This window comes from Herpailurus yagouaroundi, unplaced genomic scaffold (genome assembly GCF_014898765.1).
Source record: "Herpailurus yagouaroundi ecotype Mexico unplaced genomic scaffold, PumYag 28, whole genome shotgun sequence".
Lineage (NCBI taxonomy): Eukaryota > Metazoa > Chordata > Mammalia > Carnivora > Felidae > Herpailurus > Herpailurus yagouaroundi.
The window spans coordinates 51,036,405-51,057,593 of NW_024412376.1; the positions used below are offsets into that span (position 1 = coordinate 51,036,405).

General features: G+C 36.2%; 1 long non-coding RNA gene across 1 annotated transcript in view; it reads left to right on the forward strand.

Annotated features, from left to right (window-relative positions):
* LOC121029662 (uncharacterized) overlaps positions 1-21,189 on the forward strand; it is an 80,574-nt gene that overhangs the window by 49,819 nt on the left and 9,566 nt on the right. Inside the window, exon 2 of the long non-coding RNA XR_005789829.1 lies at positions 13,902-14,088. This is a non-coding gene — a long non-coding RNA (uncharacterized LOC121029662). The remainder of the gene's footprint in view (positions 1-13,901; positions 14,089-21,189) is intronic.

Here is a 21,189-nt window from a genome sequence, read left to right on the forward strand (position 1 = left end):
AAATAGTGTAATGTCTCCTGCAAATAGGGAAAGTTTGACTTCTTTACTGATTTGAATCTTTTTATTTCTTTTTGTTACCTGATTGCTGTAGCTAGGGCTCCCAGGACTATGTTGAATAAAGGTGGTGAGACTGGGCATCTTTTCCTTGTTCATAACCTTAGGGAAAAAGCTCTTACATTTTCACCATTAAAGATGATGTTAGCTATCATTTTTTTTTTCATATTATGTGTGGGTATGTTTTCTCTAAACTTACTTTGTTGAGGGTTTTTATCATGGATGGATATTGTATTGTCAAATGCTTTTCTGCATCTATTGAAATGATCATATGGTTCTTATTGTCTGATTGATGTGATGTATCATGCTTGTGAATATTGAACCACTCTTGCAACCCAGGAAAAATTCCACTAGGTCATGGTGAATTTTTTTTTAATGTATTTTTGGATTTGGTTTGCTAGTTATTGTTGAGGATTTTTGCATCTATGTTCATCAGAGTTCTCTTTTTTTGTGGCATATATTCAGATTTGATGTCAGAGTAATGCTGGCTCTATAGAATGAATGTGAAAGTTTTCCTACAATATCTATTATTTGGAATAGTTTGGGAATAATAGGTATTAACTCTTTTTTAAATGTTTTGTAGAATTTGCCTATGAAGCCATCTGGTCATGGACTTTGGTTTATTGGGAGGTTTTGATTAGTGATTCAATTTCTTGGCTGGTAATAGGTCTGTTCAAGTTTTCTATCTCTTCCTATTTCAGTTTTGGTAGACTATATGTTTCTAGAAAAGTATCCATCCAATTTATTGGCATATAGTTTTTCATAATATTCTCTTGTAATTGTGTTTATTTTTGTGGTTTTTGTTGGTTGTTATTTCTCTTATCTCACTTGTGATTTTATTTATTTGAGTCCTTTCTCTCTCTCTCTCTCTCTCTCTCTCTCTCTCTCTCTCTCTCTCTTTTTAAGTTTGTTTATTCATTTTAGGGAAAGAACATGAGTGAATGTGTGCACGAAGAGGGAAAGGGCAGGGAGAAAGGGAGAAATAATCCCAAGCAGGCTCTGCCCTGTCAGTGCAGAGCCTGACATGGGGTTTGAACTCACAAACCATGAGATCATTACCTGAACTGAAATCAATAGTTGGATGCTTAACTGACTGAGTCTCCCTTCTCTCTCTCTCTCTCTTTCTTTTGATAAGCCTGGGTAGAGATTTATCAATTTTATTTATTTTTTTCAAAAAAAAAAACAGCTCCTGGTTTCAATGACCTGTTGTATTGTTTTTTAGTTTCTATATCATTTTTGATTTAATATTTATTCTTTCCTTCCTTCTGCTGGTTTTAGGTTCTGTTTGTTGTTCTTTTTCTAGCTCCGTTAGGTATAAGGTGATGTTCTTTATTTGAAAATTGTCTTGCTTCTTTTTAAAGTTTATTTATTTATTTATTTTGAGAGGGAGAGAGAGAGAGAGAGAGAGAGAGTGAGGGGATGGGGATAGGAAGAGAGAGGGAGAGAGAGAGAATCCTAAGGAGGCTCCATGATGTGGAGTCCAATGTATGACTTGAACTCATGAACTGCAAAATCGTGACCTGAGCCAAAATCAAGAGTTGGATGCTTAACCTACTGAGCCACCCAGGTGCCTCGAAATTCTTCTTTCTTCTTCAGATAGGCTGGTATTGCTATAAACTTCCCTCTTAAAAACTCTTTTGCTGCATCACAAAGGTTTTGGACGATTATGTTTCAATTTCATTTGTTTTAATGTAAATTTCAATTTATTATTTTATTTCCTAGTTAATCCATTCATTGTTTAGTAACATGTTCTTTAACTTCCATGTATTTCTGGTCTTTCCAAATTTTTTCTTGTGGTTGACTTCTAGTTTCATAGTGTTGTGGTCAGAAAAGATGCATGCTATAACTTTGATCTTTAATTTGTTGATGCTTGTTTTATGGCCTAACATGTGATCTATTCTGGAGAATATTTCATGTGCATTTGAAAAAAATGTGTAGGGGCCCCTGGGTGGCTCAGTCAGTTAAGTGCCTGACTCTTGATCTTGTCTCAGGTCATGATCTCATGGTTCATGAATTCGAGCCCTGCATTGGGCTCTGTGCTGTCAGTACAGAGCCTGCTTCAGATCCTCTATCCCCCTCTCTCTCTGTACCTCCCCACTCAGGCTCTCTTTCTCTCTCAAAAATAAAATAAACATTAAAAAAATAAGAGTAAAGAATGCGTATTTTGCTGTTTGGGGTTAGAGTGTTCTGAATATATCTGTTAAATCTTTCTGGTCTGGTGCATTATTCAAAATGATCGTTTCCTTGTTTATTTTCTGTTTTGATGATCTGTCCCTTGATGTAAGTGGAGTGTTAAAGTCCCCTACTGTTTTTGTATTTTTCAAAGTATTCCTTTTTTTTCATTATTCACTATTTTATGTATTTGAGTTTTTCCATGTTAGGTGCATAAATACTTACAATTGTTATATATTCTTGTTGGATTGTCCCCTTTATTATTATCTAATGTCCTTCTTTGTCACTTATTACAGGTCTTTGTTTTAAAGTCTATTTTGTCATGTATAAGAATTGCTTCTCTGGCTTTCTTTGGACATCCATTTGCATGATGAATGTTTCTCCATCCTCCCACTTTCAATCTCCAAGTGTCTTTAGGTCTAAAATGAATCTCTTGTAAGAAGCTTATAGATGAATTGTGTTTTTTATCCATTTTGACACCCTATGTTTTTTTTAAGTTTATTTATTTCTAAATTTTTTAAATATTTATTTTTGAGAAAGAAAGAGACAGAGCATGAGTGGGGGAAAGGGTCAGAAAGAGAGCGAGACACAGAGTCTGAAGCAAGCCCCAGGCTGTGAGCTATCAGCACAGAGCCCCATGTGGGGCTCAAACCCACAAACTGCGAGATAATGACCTGAGCCGAAGTCGGACTCTTAACTGACTGAGCCACCCAGGCACCCCCCTTTTTTTCTTTTTAAGTGTATTTATTTTTGAGAGAGAGAGAGGGAGAGAGACAGAGCATGAGTAGGAGGGGGCAGGGAGAGAGGAGACACCGACAACCCTATGTCTTTTGATTAGAGCACTTGGTCCATTTGTGTTCAAAGTAATTATTGAGAAATGTTATTTATTTCCATTTTATTAGTTGTTTTGTGGTTGTTCCTGAAGTTCTTCTCTAATTCTTTCTTGTCTTCCCTTTTTCCTGGTTTTCTTCAGTGATATATTTGGATTTCTTTCTCTTTATTCTTTGCATATTTATTAGAGTTTTTTTATTTGTGTTTACCATTAGATACGTGTATAATCTCCTGCATATAGCTGTCTATATTACATTGATGGTTGTTTAAGTTTGAATCCATTCTTTACTCCTCTCCTACCCACATTTTAGTTTCGGTGTCTTATTTTACACCCTGCTTTTGTGTTTCGTACCTTCATACAGTCACTTTTGGTCTTTCCTTTTTGCTAAAAGTTCCCTTTAATATTCTTACAGGGCTGGTTTAATGGTCATGCTTTCCTTTTGCTTGTGTTTGTCTCTCCTTCTTATCTGAATGATAGCCTTGCTGGATAGAATATTCTTGGCTGCAGATTTTTCCCATTCAGCACTTTAAATCAATCATGCTACTCCCTTCTGGCTTAGAATGTTTCTGCTGAAAAATCTAATAGCCTTATGGGGTTTCGCTTGCATGTAACGGTCTTATTTTGTGTTGTGGCTTTTATAATTTTTTATCTATCACTCTATTTTGCCATTTAATTGTAATATGTGTTTGTGTCAGTCTGCTCTTACTGATTTTGTCAGAGGTTCTCTGTGACTCCTGGATCTGAATATGTTTCCTACCCCAGATTAGGGAAGTTATCAGCTACTAACTCTTCAGATAAATTTTCTGCCTCCTTTTCTCTCTTATTCTTCTTCTGGGACTCCTATAACGCAAATGTCATTACATTTGATGTGGTCACTGAGTTCCCTAAGTCTATTCTCGTTTTAAATAATTTTTTTCTCTCTTTTTTTCAGCTTGATTACTTTATATTACTCTCTCTTCTAGGTCATTAGTTCATTCTCTGTTTCTTTCAGCCTGCCTGTCATTCCAACCAGTGTGTTTCTCATTTTGCTTATTGAGCCCTTATCTCTGCTGCGTTATTCCTTATCCCTGTGTAAAAGGTCTCATCGATGTCGTCCACTCTTTTCTCAAGCCCAGTGAGTATCTTTATGATCATTACTTTAAATTCTCTATCAGGCATATTAATTATATCTGTTTCACTTAGGTCTTTGGCCATGGCTTTTTTTCTGTTCTTTCATTTGGACAAATTCCTCTGTCTTCCCATGTCACCTGGTCTCTGCCTGTTTCTCTGTGTTAGGAAAGTCAGTGTGTCTACTGTTCTTGAGGGTAATGGCCTTATGAAAAGATATCCTTTAGTGCCTTTGAAGTGCAGTATCTCCTATTCTCCAGGTCCTTGTGCTTCAGGGAATGTTTCCAACGTGTATTGCGTGTGCTTGGCTTTTGTGTTCTGGCTGCTTTATCCTTCAGGCCACTCATCTGCAGAGGCCTGTTGTAGCAGTGTTTGGTCCTTGATCTGAATGTGGCATTTTAACTACGTGTGCTCTGCCTACTTGTGAAATGACACCTGTCACTGGCACCACTGGGAGCAAGGCCCTGCAAAACTTCCTGGTCAGGAGATGCAGTATGCGTGGAGATTTGGACTGGTCTTCTCAGGAAGGGAACACACTGTGCTGGGACTGAGGTGAGTGTGACTGAGAAGGTCAGTTTCACCAGAGAGTGGGGTGCAGAGCTTAGTGTAAACAAGTTAGGTAGCAAGTGTCAGTGCTGCACTGGTTCCCACAGGTGTCCCCGAGGGGAGTGGGAGGGAAATGGCACTTGCTAGTTCTTTGTAACTGGAGGGGTCTTTCTGTGAATGCTTCTTCTCTGGGACATGATCTGAGATGAGCAAATAACCTCCCCACTGTGTGCTCCAGTTGCTCTTTAGATCACTGTTTCCACACTGTATGCCTGTAAGATGTTTGCTCTGCCTTTCCCCCAAGAGTAACCCTAATGCCTCAGCTAAGCCCTCTGATCTTTAGAACGTCAAGGTTTAAGCCCTGCTGGTTGTAAGAACAGGAAATTCAGCCCCACTCAGTTTCTAAGCCAGTTGCTACGGGGATTCATTTCCCCGGTGAACTCCCCTGTGTGCTAACCTGTCTCTTGCTCTTCTCTAGGATGGTCGCTCCCTTCCCACTACGGTGGCAGTGATCCATTTCTCTCCCAAACCATGTCTCTGCATTTCCTACCTTCTTTGATGTGGCCTCTTCCTTACTGTTAGTTGTGGAGGTTGTTCTTCCAGTCTTGAGGTCAATTTCTGTGGCACTTGGAATGATATGATAGTTATCTATCTGTATTTGTGGGACAAGGTGAGCCTAAGGAGCTCGTCGTACTCCTCCACCATCTTCCCCTCTCTCTTTTAAGACTATATTTTAGAGAAGTTTTACATTTACAACGAAACTTGAGAGGAAAGTATAGAGGTTTTCCGTATGCTCCCTGTACCTGCATAGCCTCCCCATTATCAATATCACTTACAAGTATAGTACATTTATTATCAAAGATGAGCCTACACTGACACATCATACTCACCAGAAGTCCATAGTTTGTCTTAGGGTTCACTCTTGGAGTTATACTTTCTGTGGATTTGGACAAATATACAATGATAATATCATACAGAGTAGTTTCAATGTTCTACAATCGTCTGTACTCTGCCTATTCATCTCTCCCCTCCCCTACAACAACCATTGGTATTTTTATTGTCTCTATAATTTTGCCTTTTCTAAAATGCCTTTTCTAGACGCTAGTTAGAGTCACATAGTGTTGTAGCCTTTTTTAATTTCCTTCTTTCACTTCTTAATATGCCCTTAAAGTTTCCTCATGTCTTTTCATGGCTTGATAGCACATTTCTTTTCACTGCTGAATAATGTTCCATCATCTGGGCGTGTCACACTGTGTTTACCCATTCGGCTCCTGAAGGGCTTATTGTTTGATTACAAATTTTAACAGTTATGAATCAATCTGCTATAAATATCCATGTACAGGTCTTTGTGAGGACATAAGTTTTCAACTTCTTTTGGTAAGTGCCAAGGATTTCGATTACTGGATCTTGTGGTAAGAGTATGTTTAATTTTGTTAGAGCCTGCCAAACTGCCTTCTAAAGTGGCTGCATCTTTTCGTATCCCCACCAGCAATGTGTGATATTTCCTCTTGCTTCACATCCTCACCACTGTTTGGCATTGTCAGTGTTTCAGAGTTTGGCAGCCCTAACAGGTGTATCTCACTGTTGTTTTATTTGCATTTCCCTAATGACGTATGATGTAGAGCATTTTATATGTTTATTTGGCATCTGTATATCTTCTTCGGTGAGGTATCTCTTAAGGTTTTTGGCCTATATTTTATAGGGTGGCTTTTCTTCTTATTGTTGAGTTTTAACTGCTCTTTGAATATTTTGGGTAATAGTCCCTTATCAGATGTGTTGTGCAATTGTTTCCTTCCAGTTTGTGTCTCATGTTCTCGTTCTCTTGATGTCATTACAGAATAGTTTTTAATTTTAAGGCAGTTCATTCAGACTATCAATTCTTTGTTCCATTGGTAATGTCTTCAGTGTTTCTTGAAAAAGGCATCACTCTACCCAAAGTCACAAAGTCATCTGAGTTTTCTCCCTTGTGATCTTGTAGGTGTTTTATAGTTAGGTGTTTTACATTTGGCCTATGATACATTTTGAATTCATTTTTATGAAGTGTGTAAGGTCTATGTCCAAATTCATTGTTTTTGCATATAAATGTTCAGTGCTAACACCTTTTGTTGAGAAGACTGTCTTTGATCCATTGTGTTGTTTTAGCTCCTTTGTCCAAGATCAGTTGACTCTATTTATGGTGGCCTATTTCTGAGCTCTCTAATCTTTTTTCGTTAATATATTTGCTTATTCTTTTGCCTGTACCATGCTATCTTGATTACTGTAGCTTTATGGTAAGTCTAAGGCCTTAATTTTCTGCTATAAAAATAAGAAACAGTATAAGTACGTTAATGTGATTTTTATTATTGTAGACGAAATTCAGAAGAGTTTTTGAAAAGAGATAAGATATTTTATTACATACAATATTTAAAAAATTGTTTTAGGGGCGCCTGGGTGGCGCAGTCGGTTAAGCGTCCGACTTCAGCCAGGTCACGATCTCGCGGTCCGTGAGTTCGAGCCCCGCGTCGGGCTCTGGGCTGATGGCTGGAGCCTGGAGCCTGTTTCCCATTCTGTGTCTCCCTCTCTCTCTGCCCCTCCCCCGTTCATGCTCTGTCTCTCTCTATCCCAAAAATAAATAAACGTTGAAAAAAAAATTGTTTTATTTGAAGACAATGTAGGATCACCTAAGATCTTTCTAATATGTCCTGGATAACTTTTTCAGAATTTGCTCAAAGTATTTAAACGGGGGGGCGGGGAGTGTTACATTCAGTGGTCCAGGTCACATATAATTACTCCTGGAGGCATTCTAGAAGTTTGTGATTTATCATTCCATAGGTAAAAAATGTAAATATGAAATATTCCTCCATCCATCTGTTACTCCTCTAGAAATGATGAAAAGACAATTAGAAGCTCTAGTGTGAGGGCCGGTGTTTGAAATCATGGCAGAGCAACTGGCATTCCATTGGAAGACTCCAAAATCTGAATTTAAAAAGATAATTCTCAAGGTGATTTACTTTTTATTCTGAAAAATATGATCAAGTTTCCTTCCTACATGGTATAGGTTCTCAGCCCAGATACGTTTGACACTTAGGAGTCGCTGTATTGTTAAGGTGATTTCTCCTTCTTCTCCTTCGGGTAAGGAGGTTCTCCTTTGTTTCATCTCTGCCCAAAGTTCCTGGAGCTGGAGACTTTCTAACGTGGTTTCCGCAGAACATACTTTCTGGAGTGGGAGAAAAGGTATTACCTAGAGAAATGCAATGGAGAACATGGCTTATCATAAATAATCCTTATAACAATTTTGATCAACCCTCTTTTCAGTTCTGCCATATGAACTATCTTGCTTCATACCATCTTCCTCCTCTGTAATCAGTTGGCATTCAGCTTTCTCTGTTCCTTTCCTTATTATTCTTCATTTAATCTCAAAAACTGTTGAAATCTCATCTACTGTAGTTGTGTTCAAAATTCCATGTTTAATCTAAAATTATATTATAAATAAAATACACATTTCCTTTTACAGTCCCTTATTTTTGTGTGAATATTACTAGTATCATCTCAGATTAGTTTATCAAAACTGCCTAGTGAAATTAGTTTACCAGTTATTTATTTCATTAAATTGTGTTACATTAAAATAGTTCAGAATCCTAAATAAGGCGATGTGTATTTAGCAAATGAATTTTGTGAAAAGTCTCCTATAATCTGACTTTCGTAAAGATACTAAGCAAATTTTTACTTTTCCAGTTTATTATTCTTTTAGGTTTCTCATTTATAAAAATAATATTATTGTGTGTAAACCAGTGCCACAAATTAATTAGATTCTTTCACTATGTGTTTCTCTTTTATGTATCAAGAACTCTACATTTCCCCAATTTATCTGTGAAATTTCTATCTTTAAGGTAAATCTAAAACACAATTCTGTCCTTCTCTTTATGTGTTTTCTTGCTTTAAAGTGCCAAGACAAGTCTTCACTTCATCAAGTATTTTCAAATACCACTATCAATACCCTGTTTTGTATCCTCATTGCCTATTTTCTGAATTATAATAGATTTCTAGATGGTTTTCTGCCACTAATCTCTCCCTGTAAGTCATTCTCTGTATTTGCCTGAGAATTATTTTCTCCAAAATTTTCTTAAGTAATTTCTTTTCTGAAAAACTTCGCTGTTTGTTCATAACCTCAGAAAAAACCAAGCAGTATAATAGAGATGCTTTTCCAGTCTTGCTGTCACCTGCCCCTCTGACCTCTTTTGCTCTTCCGGCTTCCATTTCTGTTTCTACAATAGGACCTACATTATGAAATATGCATGTTTAACATCAAAATAGGTAAGCTCTCATTAATAGAAGATTTCATTTTTCTTCTGGCAGTACAAAACAAATATTGAACAAATATTTAAATTAGGGGGACACCGGATTATCATTCTTCTGGTGGACTCAATAGGATTAGTGAATCAAATAAATAATGCTTACAAAGAAAAGAAAAAGTTAAACATGCCTTTGATATTTGAGCCTGGGTGATTGGGAAGATAGAGTTGCTGGTAGCAAAATTCAGGGAATATGCTAGAATGTAAGTTTAGAGAAAGCTAGTGAGTTCAGTTTGGAAATACACACACACACACACACACACACACACATATGTCTATATATATAATTTTTAAAACATATTTATAGTTTATTTTTTAAGAGAGGAGAGAGAGAGAGAGTGCATGCGAGTGGGGGAGGGGCAAAGACAGAGGAAGAGAGAATCCAAAACAGGCTCTGCATTGTCTGCATAGAGCCTGATGCGGAGCTCGAACCCACAAACCCTGAGATCATGACTTGAGCCAAAATCAAGAATCAGACACTTAACTGACTGAGCCACCCAGGGCCCTCCAGTTTGGAAGTACATTGATGTACTTACGAGGATACGCCAGTGGACAGAACAAAGCACAGTTGGAAATGTTCCCATGAAGATTTGCAGAGGGGTTATATTTAGACATGTGCACTGAGAGAAATTTACATTCGGGAAGATATCGCAAAACTGTTTAATTCACTGAATATTATATTCATTTACATCTTTATTTTATACAAAGGAAAATCTCCTACTGTGGCATATTTATGCAAATCATAAATTTTAGAAAAATCATGGAATTCCTCAGAACATTTCATTTGTTGTATATCTGTAAGCCTTTTCTTAAACCAACTTTTTGTGCTAAAATGATAATAACTACATCTATTTAAAAACAAAACAAAGGACTAACTTATTAATATATAATGTAGTAGATTCTTTCTGATATTCAAATCCCATTTGAATAGTGGTATGCAGTGTTGTGCTTCTTGGTTGTCATGGCAACTGCATCTCAAGTTTACAGCATCAAATCTTTATTTTCTATGCATTTTTAAAAGACAAGGATGTATAAAATAACAAGTTATATAATGGCTCCTTTATGTTTTATATTGATATAACAGATGGAAATGCACCTCTGGTGATGTAAAATATACTTCAATTATAGACAGAACGCACTTTAATGGTGAAAATGTAGAATTGGGCTAAGAGGCTATTATTGATAAATATACCAACATTTAACAACAGAGGCTTGAAAAAAAATGTTAGCTACCGGAAAGTAATTTCCATCTTCTGCTAAATATTAGCTATGTATGAAATAATTGGTTGAGATTTATGAAGATGCAGTAATTATGATTTTGTCTAGTTCTGTTTTAGCTACAATAATGTTATATATTAAGTGAAAACTTAATAGTCTCTTATTTTGCAGCTTTCTCTTTGACACACAGAGAGTAGAGACTATAAGTAGTCTCTACGGTTAGGGTTCTCTACATAAAATAATAATCTCTGTAATAGATAAATAAAAATGGCTTATGCCAATATTTTATTTATTAGGTCAAAAATATGGTAATTTTCCAACTTCAATAAAGTGCCCTTATATTTAACTTATAGCAAATCAAGTGTATTTTTGCATTTAAATGAAGAACACAGACCTCTTTAATGGTAAATACAGGTGAAAGAATTGAAGTACGAGGAAAGAATTAAAAATTTCAAAAGTTAGTCAAAGGGTCTGTTTGTTATATAGATAGAAATTACCTTCTTACTTGGAGCATCCATATAGAAGTTGAATTAATATATAATGGAGATAATTTCCAAGATAATTCTTTGTTTAATGCACTCATGTGGATGTTGACCCTGGTGAACTTTAATACCCTCCTTTAACCTGAAAGCTTCAATAATTACATGCAATTATTTGCCTTGATACAGAGTTGTGAAAAGAAAAGCACAGCACAAAGCTCGATGTATTATAAAAACCAACAGTGGCTAAAATACTATTTTTATTTTTAAGGATTATTTTATCCAGAAAACACAAATAATTTATAGGTAAGCAATTAGAATATTAAAATTTATGCCTCAAAATTGACCTTCTCCAAAATAAATTTCTATGAATATTTAAAGCAATGCTGGGCAAAAAGTGGCAGCATTGATTTCCCTCTCGGGAAGAAAATAGGTAATGTGTACAGGAAGTGACAATGTGCTGCCTTATGTTGATGGCGATAGCTCTCTCTTCTATTTGTGACTGCATGCAGCTAGGGAATGAACCATCTGGGCTGAAATGATTGGTTTTGTTGCCCTTCTGATTTTGCTGAACTCACTATTTAAAAAAATCTGAATCAATAAGCTATTCAGACAATTGTGCAGATAGGACTTTTTATTCTTAAGTTGATTTGGCATGTGGTGGAGTTTAGTATGAATCTCATCAGAGGAGAGGCCCGTTTCCAAGCAGGGAGCTTCAGGCTAAGATTTCTGTTGCAAGTAAGTCCAGAAACCCACCTATTAAAATATGACTCTGCCTTAAAAAGGGAAAAAGTCATGTTGCTGGCGCCCCCAAAAGTCAAGACTTTTAAAATAAAATTTGCTTAAATTGTCCGAGTACTATAGTCCATCCTATTTTTAAACTCTAGGCCTCAAAACTTTCTAATTTCTGGGTTTTTTTTAAGTTTATTTATTTATTTTGAGAAAGAGGGAGCACGTGCAGGGGAGAGGCAGAGAGAGAGAGAGGAGAGAGGGAGAGAAACCAAGCAGGCTCCTCATGGTTAGTGCAGAGCCCTACACAGGGCTCCACCTCATGAACCATGAGATCATGACCTGAGCTGAAATCATGAGTCGTATGCTTAATAGACTGAGCCACCCAGGAGCCCCTGTAATTTCTGTTTTTCTTTTTAACAAATATTTTGTCTTGAAGCCACTGATGCTTTAATTATTATTCTCTTATATATTGGATAAAGCAGGAAGTTCGAGTCCAACTATTCAAATGTGATTCCACCACTTTGTAGTTGTGTGATCTTATACAACGAGAAACTATACTAAGCTACTTTTATCTGAAATATCAGAATAATTGTTGTAACTCAAAAAGCTGTTGTGAGGGGAAAAGATAGTAAACCATCTGCCACCTGGCGTAAAACGGGCATCTGATAATTAGTAATTCCCTCCCTTTTCCCACTCTCAATTCTGGTCTTTTCAAATGGTCATTTACCTTGAACTCTGTCTGTCATTAATGTACAGGTTCCACTGGACAATAAGAAACAAATCAGTCTAAAGGATACTTTGAATAGAGAAGTAAAATTTCTTGGAGCAAGCATTCAATTAGGTTATAAATATCACAAAGAAACACATGTAATGATAGTTTTTGGAACATCTGCACAAACAAAATAACCATCTAAGTAAACAGAAGAGTAGGAAATGGTGATTTTTTTTTCGGCAGATATTTGGCTCCAACAGCCACTCTGATTTATGTAATTTTATCATTATGCTGCAACTGCTTTCATTCTGAATTATTCATTCAACATAAGCTAGCAACAAAGGCAATGTCTTTCTTCAGCTAAAAATTCTCTGACATTAAGAAGGCTGTTTAAATGAACCATGGAGCTTTCCTCCCCCCCCCCCCCTCCATTTTATGGTCTAAATAGATGTTGCTCTTGGACAAACCACATTCGGGGGGGAATTTATCACAGCTTTAAGAAAAGCTACACATACACTAATAGAATAGAATTGTCTTTGAGCCATGTCCTTGAATGGCCACTAATTTCTTTTCTTGGCTTCTTGCTTGTCTGGAGAGAGTTTCGTTGAAAGGCCTATAATGAAAATAACAGCACAAATATTGGCTTCTGCTGCTAAAGATACTCCAGATGGTTACATGTTTTTGAAAACGCATGTGCTCCTATGATTAGTTTTCTCAGCTTACACTTTCAAATATGAAATCAAGAAATAATGAATCATTAGTGTAATATTTTGCATCTTTATCAATAGAGCTCATATTAATACACGTAGCACATTGAAACTCAACCAATTGTTTTTTGATTATATATGTTATACCCAAATATTTACAGAATATGCAATACATATTCTTTGCACAAGGCAGCCCTTGGCTGTACCACATTGAAATTATGTAAGTTCTATTATTTAGTACTACTTTTTTACATTACTAAAAATTTAGATATACTCTTTAAACTGGAATTTTTTGTCTGTGTGAAAGACATAGCAATTTTCTATTAGTATTCTGTATTTTGATCTTTCATCTATATTTTAAAGGTGGTCCTATCAAGTTCATTTTTATCAACAGTAACTGACACAGGATTTGGAACAAAGACATGCTTACCTATTGAATCAATTAACTGTATGAGTCTCTGAGACATAAATCAAATATGTACAAAATGATGTAATGTGTTAAATAAATTAACTACTACTTGAGACAACACATACCAAGCTTCATGCTGAGTACCTAATACAGTATAAGCACTCAAGTAAAAGCTCATAATTACTATTGTGTATATAAAGTTTCTAATTATCCAAACAAAACATATGCTACAATAACAAACATATTTATTTATTATCTACTATGTTCTATGCATTAGGTTATATGCTTTCTATTTAATCATAATCTCATCACATGCTGAAAAAAGAATAGTTATCTTTAGTTTTTAGGTAAGGTAGCTCAGAGAGTGTAAGTAATTTGAACAGGACACAGAGAATCAGAATTCAAATCTGATTTCACCTAACATCCACTGATATCTACTGACCAACCAATCTCTATTGACCAATTGAGTTACTATTAGCAAAGTTTCAGTTTAACATACACATTGAATGAAATTTCTCTCTAAGATTTGAATGAATACATTTAATTCATTTATAAGATTTCAAATGTTAATGGTATAAAACATCCATTTATTTTATTCACAGATTCTGTGGGTCAAGAATTCAGTCAAGGCACACTCCAAGGGACTGGACACCGAAATGTTTCAGACTATAAGAAGGCTGAGCTGAAGACTAGAATTAGCTGAGGGCTGGCTCACTCACTTTTCTGGCAATTGATGTTCGCTGTTGTCCAAGGTCCACCTGGGGCCTCTCCAGTAGCCTGAACTTTACAGTAAGTGGTTGAGTTCCCAGAGTAAGAAAGAGAGAGGGTCAAAGAGATGCCATGTCCTTTTACTGACCTGGTTTCAGATGTTACAGAGCAGGGGCACCTGGGTGGCTCAGTCGGTTAAGCATCTGACCTCGGCTCAGGTCAGGATCTCACAGTTTGTGAGTTCAAGCCCCGCATTGGGCTCTGTGCTGACAGCCTGAAGCCCAAAGCCTGCTTCAAATTCTGTGTCTTCCTCTCTCTTCCCCTCCCTTGCTCACACTCTGTGTCTCTCTTAAAAATAAGTAACCATTAATTTTTTTTTTTTTTAAAGTTACAGAGCATCATTTCCTCCATAGTCTATTGGTTGGAGCAGTCACAAGCACACTTAGGTTCGAAGGAAGAGGAAATAAACCGCGCCTCTTGAAAGAAAGTGGCAATGTTCTGAAATAACGTTTGGAACCAGAAATAATCCTGTAGCAAATTTTGGAAAAATACCGTCTGCCACTCTTTTATAAGTAGCCATTATTTTAACCAAAGGAATGAGATATGCATATAAACACTAAGTGAAAATGCAATGGCCTAGTATGCTGAAAATGTATGAAGTTTTCCTGAATAAAATCTATGTTTAAAGCTTTGCCTTGTACAATATAGTAGACCAGTGCTGTCTAGTAGAATTTATATTACACATATCTAATGAATACACATCTAATATAAATTTATATCTAATGAAAAATGCTGTTTAGTTGTGTACAGTAAAAGTAAAGGGTAAGCCTTAGCTTGTTTTCGTAAACTGAGCTTTCCCCAAATGATTTTTGTAGGAAGTTATACGTGGCAATAATTAAATTATTATGATTTATGGAGATCACTAAAAACTTTAAAAAGCATGATCCAAATTGGGCTACTGTTTTGCTCTTTTTCCAAATTGATAGAATGGAATACAGAAAACTAGTAAATTTAATCTTTAAACAGCAGAAAAATCCACATAGGAAAATCCAAGTTGAATTTCTGTTTCAATCTTAATTCAAGTAACTCTTCTGATTTAGAGCCTGCCATTCCTTTGGAAAGACGTCATTATCTGTCTGTAATTTACTACCACAAATCCACAAAAGTGATCCCATCCGTGGATTTAGTAGGTGCAGATTTAAAGACAAATAATGTGGTTAATCTAACTATTGACTCAAATGATTAGTTTAAGTTACTATATCTGTTCATATAAGTAACAGAGACCAAATAAGAGTAGGTCATCAAGAAAGGGGTTATCATCTCTTTAACAAGCATACTGGAAGCAGAGGGTTTCCTGGGCTGGATAAAAGAAATCTAGGTGTTACAGACTATAGCTCAACTTCTCTGCTCTTCCTTTGTCCTCTCCTAATGGTCTCAAGAGGGTTGTGGTCATTGCAGATGTTATTTGTGGAATGAAAATATCCAGAATCTACGAGGAGACATGTTCTTGTTTTGCACACCTTTTTGAGAGTGATGACATTTTTTTCTATAAGCCCCTCAAATGTTTTCTACAGTGCTTTTTTTAAGGTTGCATTACACGCCTGTACTTAAACAGTCAGAGAAAAAGGAAGTTAAATGATCATGTGTGGCTTAGTCTAATCAACCTTTGTTTGCCCAGGGCTAGGAAGGGATCATGGTTAACATGACCCCTCAAAATGTGAACAAAATACAGGTCCTGATACCATTGAGGAAACAGAAGGAAAGTTATCGCATAGACGAGACAGTCCTCTCAAATTATAATGGTCATACAGTCATTTGGCGATCTTTGAAAATGCAAATTCTGATTTTAATACACTCCCAGGTGATGTTGATCATGCTAATTTGTGGATAACACTTTAAATAAAAAGGATACAAATTGCAAACTATATCACCTATTAATCCCTTTTTTCTTTTATTAGTGATGTCTTCAAGTGATGCAGAATGTTGATGCTGATATAGAAAAGTAAGAATCAAAACAATATGATAAGTCTTTGTTAAAATAGACCCACAAATCAGACCAAATGGATATATTTCAATATGTATAATATCATCTCATAATTAAATAGCACTTGTGTTTGTTATCCACACAGGTATATAAACTTACCCTTTACCAGCAAGCAATGGAATGGAATGTATAAGCAATAGCATAACATAAGAATGAAAAATATTTATGAACTTTTCACTCATAAAAGATTTTTCTATTGTATGTATCAAGTATAAGCCAAGACATAGTCAGAAGTGTTTTACACTTAACTTATCATGAGCTTTATAGGCATTCTATTATCTTTCGAACTATGTCTTTCAATCACTAAAATATATTGACTCCTTATGTTACCTACTTTTTAAACATTTATGTATTTATTTATTTTAAGGTTTATTCATTTTTCGGAGACAGAGGGAGACAAAGCGTGAATGCGGGAGAGGCAGAGAGAGAGGGAGACACAGAATCTGAAATAGGCTCCAGGCTCTGAGCTGTCAGCACAGAGCCTGATGCGGGGCTTAAACTCACAAACCGTGAGATCATGACCTGAGCTGAAGTCGGAGACTTAACCAACTGAGCCACCCAGGTGCCCCTTATGTTACCAACTTTAAAAACTGACTCCTGTCCCCAGAATAGGTTTGTTAAGGGATTTTTCACTTTTAAATTGCCTAATAATTGTTAACTATGACCAAAATGTGTATAAGTCATGAATCAAAAAGCCATGGTTACTTTCCAGAAATGTAACACGTCTTGACTAAATTCTTATCAGAAACCTGGCATCAACTTCATTAACCTCTAAATATATTACCCATCATATGCCAGAAGGTAATTTCTTCAAAGAAAAATAATTTTAGGATTATACATTTGGCCACTGGTACATTTTCATAACCAAAAGGCTTACAGTGGCTTATTCTTTTAAATTTTTTTAATGCTTACATATTTTCAAGGGAGAGAGAACGCACAAGTGGGAGAGGGGCAGAAAGAGAGGGAGACACAGAATCTGAAGCAGGCTCTAGGCTCTGAGCTGTCAGCACAGAACCCCATGTGGGACTTGAACTCAGAAACCATGAGATCATGACCTGAGCTGCAGTCAGCCGTTTAAACGACTGAGCCACCCAGGCACTCGGTGGCTTATTTTTTTTAAAGTCTGTAAGTATTTCTCAAAGTCCTAGTGCTTGGAAACACGGTATGTTCAGGGGCATTTTCTTACAAATGTGCTTCTTCTTCTTTTGTTGGCTCTTCCTCTGTATGGTAGAGATGGTCCTCACCATTTAGTACAATCCCTCTGTTGGAATTGCTGGCTTTTGTAATTAATCTTGTCCACTTGTATTTTTACTCCACACCTAGTGAAAGTGCTGATGTTCAAAAGGCAACCCAAGCAAATTCATTCCTCACAGGCAGCTTCCTGATTGTGTATAGTATTTCTCAATTTGTTGCTTAAAGGAAGTGTTCCAAGAGTGCCTGGGTGGCTCAGTCGGTTAAGCATCCAACTCTTGATTTTGGCTCATGTCATGATCTCAGAATCCATGGGATCAAGCCCCACGTTGGGCTCTGTGCTGACAGTGTGTAGCTTGCTTAGGATTCTTTCTCTGCCTCTCCCTCTGCCCTTCCCCTGCTTGCTGGTGCACTTTAAAAAAAAAAAAAAAAAAAAAAAAAAAAAAAAAAGAAGGAAGGGAAAGAAAAAAAGAAAGAAATAGAAAGAAAAAAGAAAGAAAGAAAAGAAAGAGTTCCAGGTTTATAAAATAAAGGAAAAGTGGGCAACTGGGGAAGTCATGTGTTTTGTCCCATGCCGTATCCATAGTATTCAGAACATCCATAACAGTGCCTGGCACCTAGTAGGTGTTCAGTTGGTGGTCGGCTGAATAAATATCTCTGTTTATATAATACAATATTCCTTCATTTATTCAATCAGGATTTTAAAACAATTTCAGGGGCGCCTGGGTGGCTCAGTCCGACTTCAGCTCAGGTCATGATCTCGCGGTCCGTGAGTTCCAGCCCCGCGTTGGACTCTGGGCTGACGGCTCAGAGCCTGGAGCCTGTTTCAGATTCTGTGTCTCCCTCTCTCTCTGACCCTCCCCTGCTCATGCTCTGTCTCTCTCTGTCTCAAAAATAAATAAACGTTAAAAAAAATTTTAAAAAAATAAATAAAAAATAAAACAATTTCATCTTCTTGGTAAAAATCCCACTAGATACAGTGATGAAATTTCAATAATTGACACATCAGCATGAGGGATATTTTTCCTATAGTACAGCATCTTCTTTGAGTAGCTTCGTGGAGTATTTTTTGAATAACTTTGTAATACTTTATATGCAAAGAATGTAATTTTCCTGCTGCCTCAATAATTGAGTATAGATGCAAAGGCCTTCAAATGTATACTTAGAAAAATATTTGTGCTGATTAATGAAGAACTTTGGAATAAGTTTTGCAAATACAGCTTTGAGAATTTTTAGCATCCTCCATTTCAATTGTATTCTGCACAAACACTGGTTCATGCAGTACAGGCAGTTCCCATTTCTCTACTGTTTATTCTGCAGGCAGCATAAAACAGAATAATGCTTTTTCATTATCATGATGTATGCAACCAAGGTGCCAAATTCCTAAATGAAGACTCAGCACCGAAATCATTGATCTTCTTAACAATGTCATATTTTACAATAAATTTTTAATACTAAATAATGATTTTAAAAGGAAAAATGAAGTGCTATATCCTATAATTAAATGTAAATATATTGACCAACATTATTGTGTGCCTCATACAATAATCTAACATTTTCTCCTTTCACACTGTTCACAGTTTAATGAAGTCCTACCTATTGAATTACTAAATACCATTAGAACAAAGAGACACCATGAGACAACAATAGCCGTCTCAGTTGAATTCACAATTGCTGGGTATTAAGTTTCCTCATTTGTGAATGACAATATTGGATTAATGTGACTGAATTTGCTAGCTATTGACCAAAATTTATGGTCCTCTTTCCAGAACGCAGAATTTTCATTGAAAGGCAGCTAGCTTTACACATGCATGTGTAGTCATGTGAAATGTGAACAGAAATAATAAGTACCCCTTTCTGACAAGAGCATTTAAGGAGTAGATGAGGCTTTTCCACAGTTTCTACTGTCTGGTTGCAGAGGACTCTGAGGCCTGTAGGACTGGGAGGTCACCGGATGTTAGGGACCTGAGTCTCTGAGTCACTCTAGGGGGAAGTAAGCCAGCCACCCACTAACCAGGAAGATTGGGCTGCACTGGACTAGGTTAATAAGTGAAAAATAACACTGTTGGTGAGGCTACTGATATTGGAGTTTGCTTGTTCCAGCCTCAAGGATTACACCAATGAAATGATTAATCACTGTATTCTACTTTATATAACTCAAACTATTAAATGAATAATTGAATATGTAAAACAAAAATAAAACCTCACCCAGTATAACACATACATAGTTAAGAGGCATCAATAACATAGCATTTGGTTTTCAAACCGTGGATAATTAGTACATAATGATAAAATACCCTATAAACATTCATTACAACGTTACAAGGATTTTGTGAATTACTTATTATTATTCTCCAATGTATAAGTGTATTAACTGAAGCTCAAGAAAGGTGATTATCCCACACTTGTAGACTTAGTAAGCATTGGAATTTGGAATTAAACAGAAATCTTTTTACCACCAAAACAGATCTAGTTCCATTATTATTTGCTCCCTTCTAAAATAGCTCTTCAAGCAATTGTCTCATTTTGCCTCTCTCTTTTACCACCACTACTTAATGGTAGTCTACCTAAGATGCCTCCACTTTCTGGTCAAACATTCAATTCCACAGATCCTTGCAGTCAAACTATAACTCATTATTTGGCTAACACCAGTCAACTCAACTTTCATTTTATATAGATTTAAGAAGAATGTAAGTCAAGAACAATCTCAGAGAGAGATGTTTAAAATCACAAAGGGTGATCATATGTCTTATGCTACTATTAAAGTTAAAACAGGAATTAATGATGTATATACTTATGTACACAGAATATATTTGGAAAGCTATATAAGAACCTTGTGACTGGATTCTTTGACTTATAATATAAGGGGAAACGTCTTACATTTCTCAGTAGGCTTTTTGTTACTTTTAATTTTTTTTAATTTAATTCAGGAAATAAGATAAAGGCACATTTTTCGCAGAAATATATCCACATTTGTTTTTTAGTTTGCACTATAATAGATATCCATGACCAAATTTCTTTCTAGACAATATCTTCTGTTCATGTTCATGCTGATTCTTCAACCTGGAATGCTTTTTCTCTGCCAAAATCTAATTCTTCTTTCAAGGTCATTTGAAGTCTTGTCTAAATTTTTTTCCCAATTTCCCCCACAGGAACAGAAAAATAAAATCATACTCTAATGTGTAGTTCTTTCCTTGCGTATCTCTTTTGATACTGAGCTATTTTGTTATAAGATTTGGATACACGAATTATCAGATCATGAACCCCTTGAAATTAAGAATTATCTTATATTCATCTTTGTTCCACAAAGTCTGGTTCTATCTGGGATAGAGTAACACAATCAATTATTGACCTTTGGTTGAGTCATTCCTTGGTGACATGTGAAATGATATCTTCCAATTTACCCAACTACATTCAGATCTCAAAGGCTTCCATACACTTACTTTTCCCTCTCAAATTAAAAAGACACACAGGGGCGCCTGGGTGGCGTAGTCGGTTAAGCGTCCGACTTCAGCCAGGTCACGATCTCGCGGTCCGTGAGTTCGAGCCCCGCGTCAGGCTCTGGGCTGATGGCTCAGAGCCTGGAGCCTGTTTCCGGTTCTGTGTCCCCCTCTCTCTCTGCCCCTCCCCCGTTCATGCTCTGTCTCTCTCTGTCCCAAAAATAAATAAACGTTGAAAAAAAATTAAAAAAAAAAAAAGGAAAAAAAAATAAAAAGACACACAAATAAGAAAATTGGCATGCTTTCAAACCATAATAAAATCCCTAATACATGTCTTTTTCAGTGGGATTGGCAGTGGCCTTACTACATACCAGCTACATACCAGTTCCTAGATTGATCTTAAGTCAATCTCTTTCAGCGTTTAGTTTCATTAGCAGTGATGTGATAAAAGGAATCAGTTAGTAAGATGCACATTAAATATTTCTATCATTTCTGGGTATAGAAATT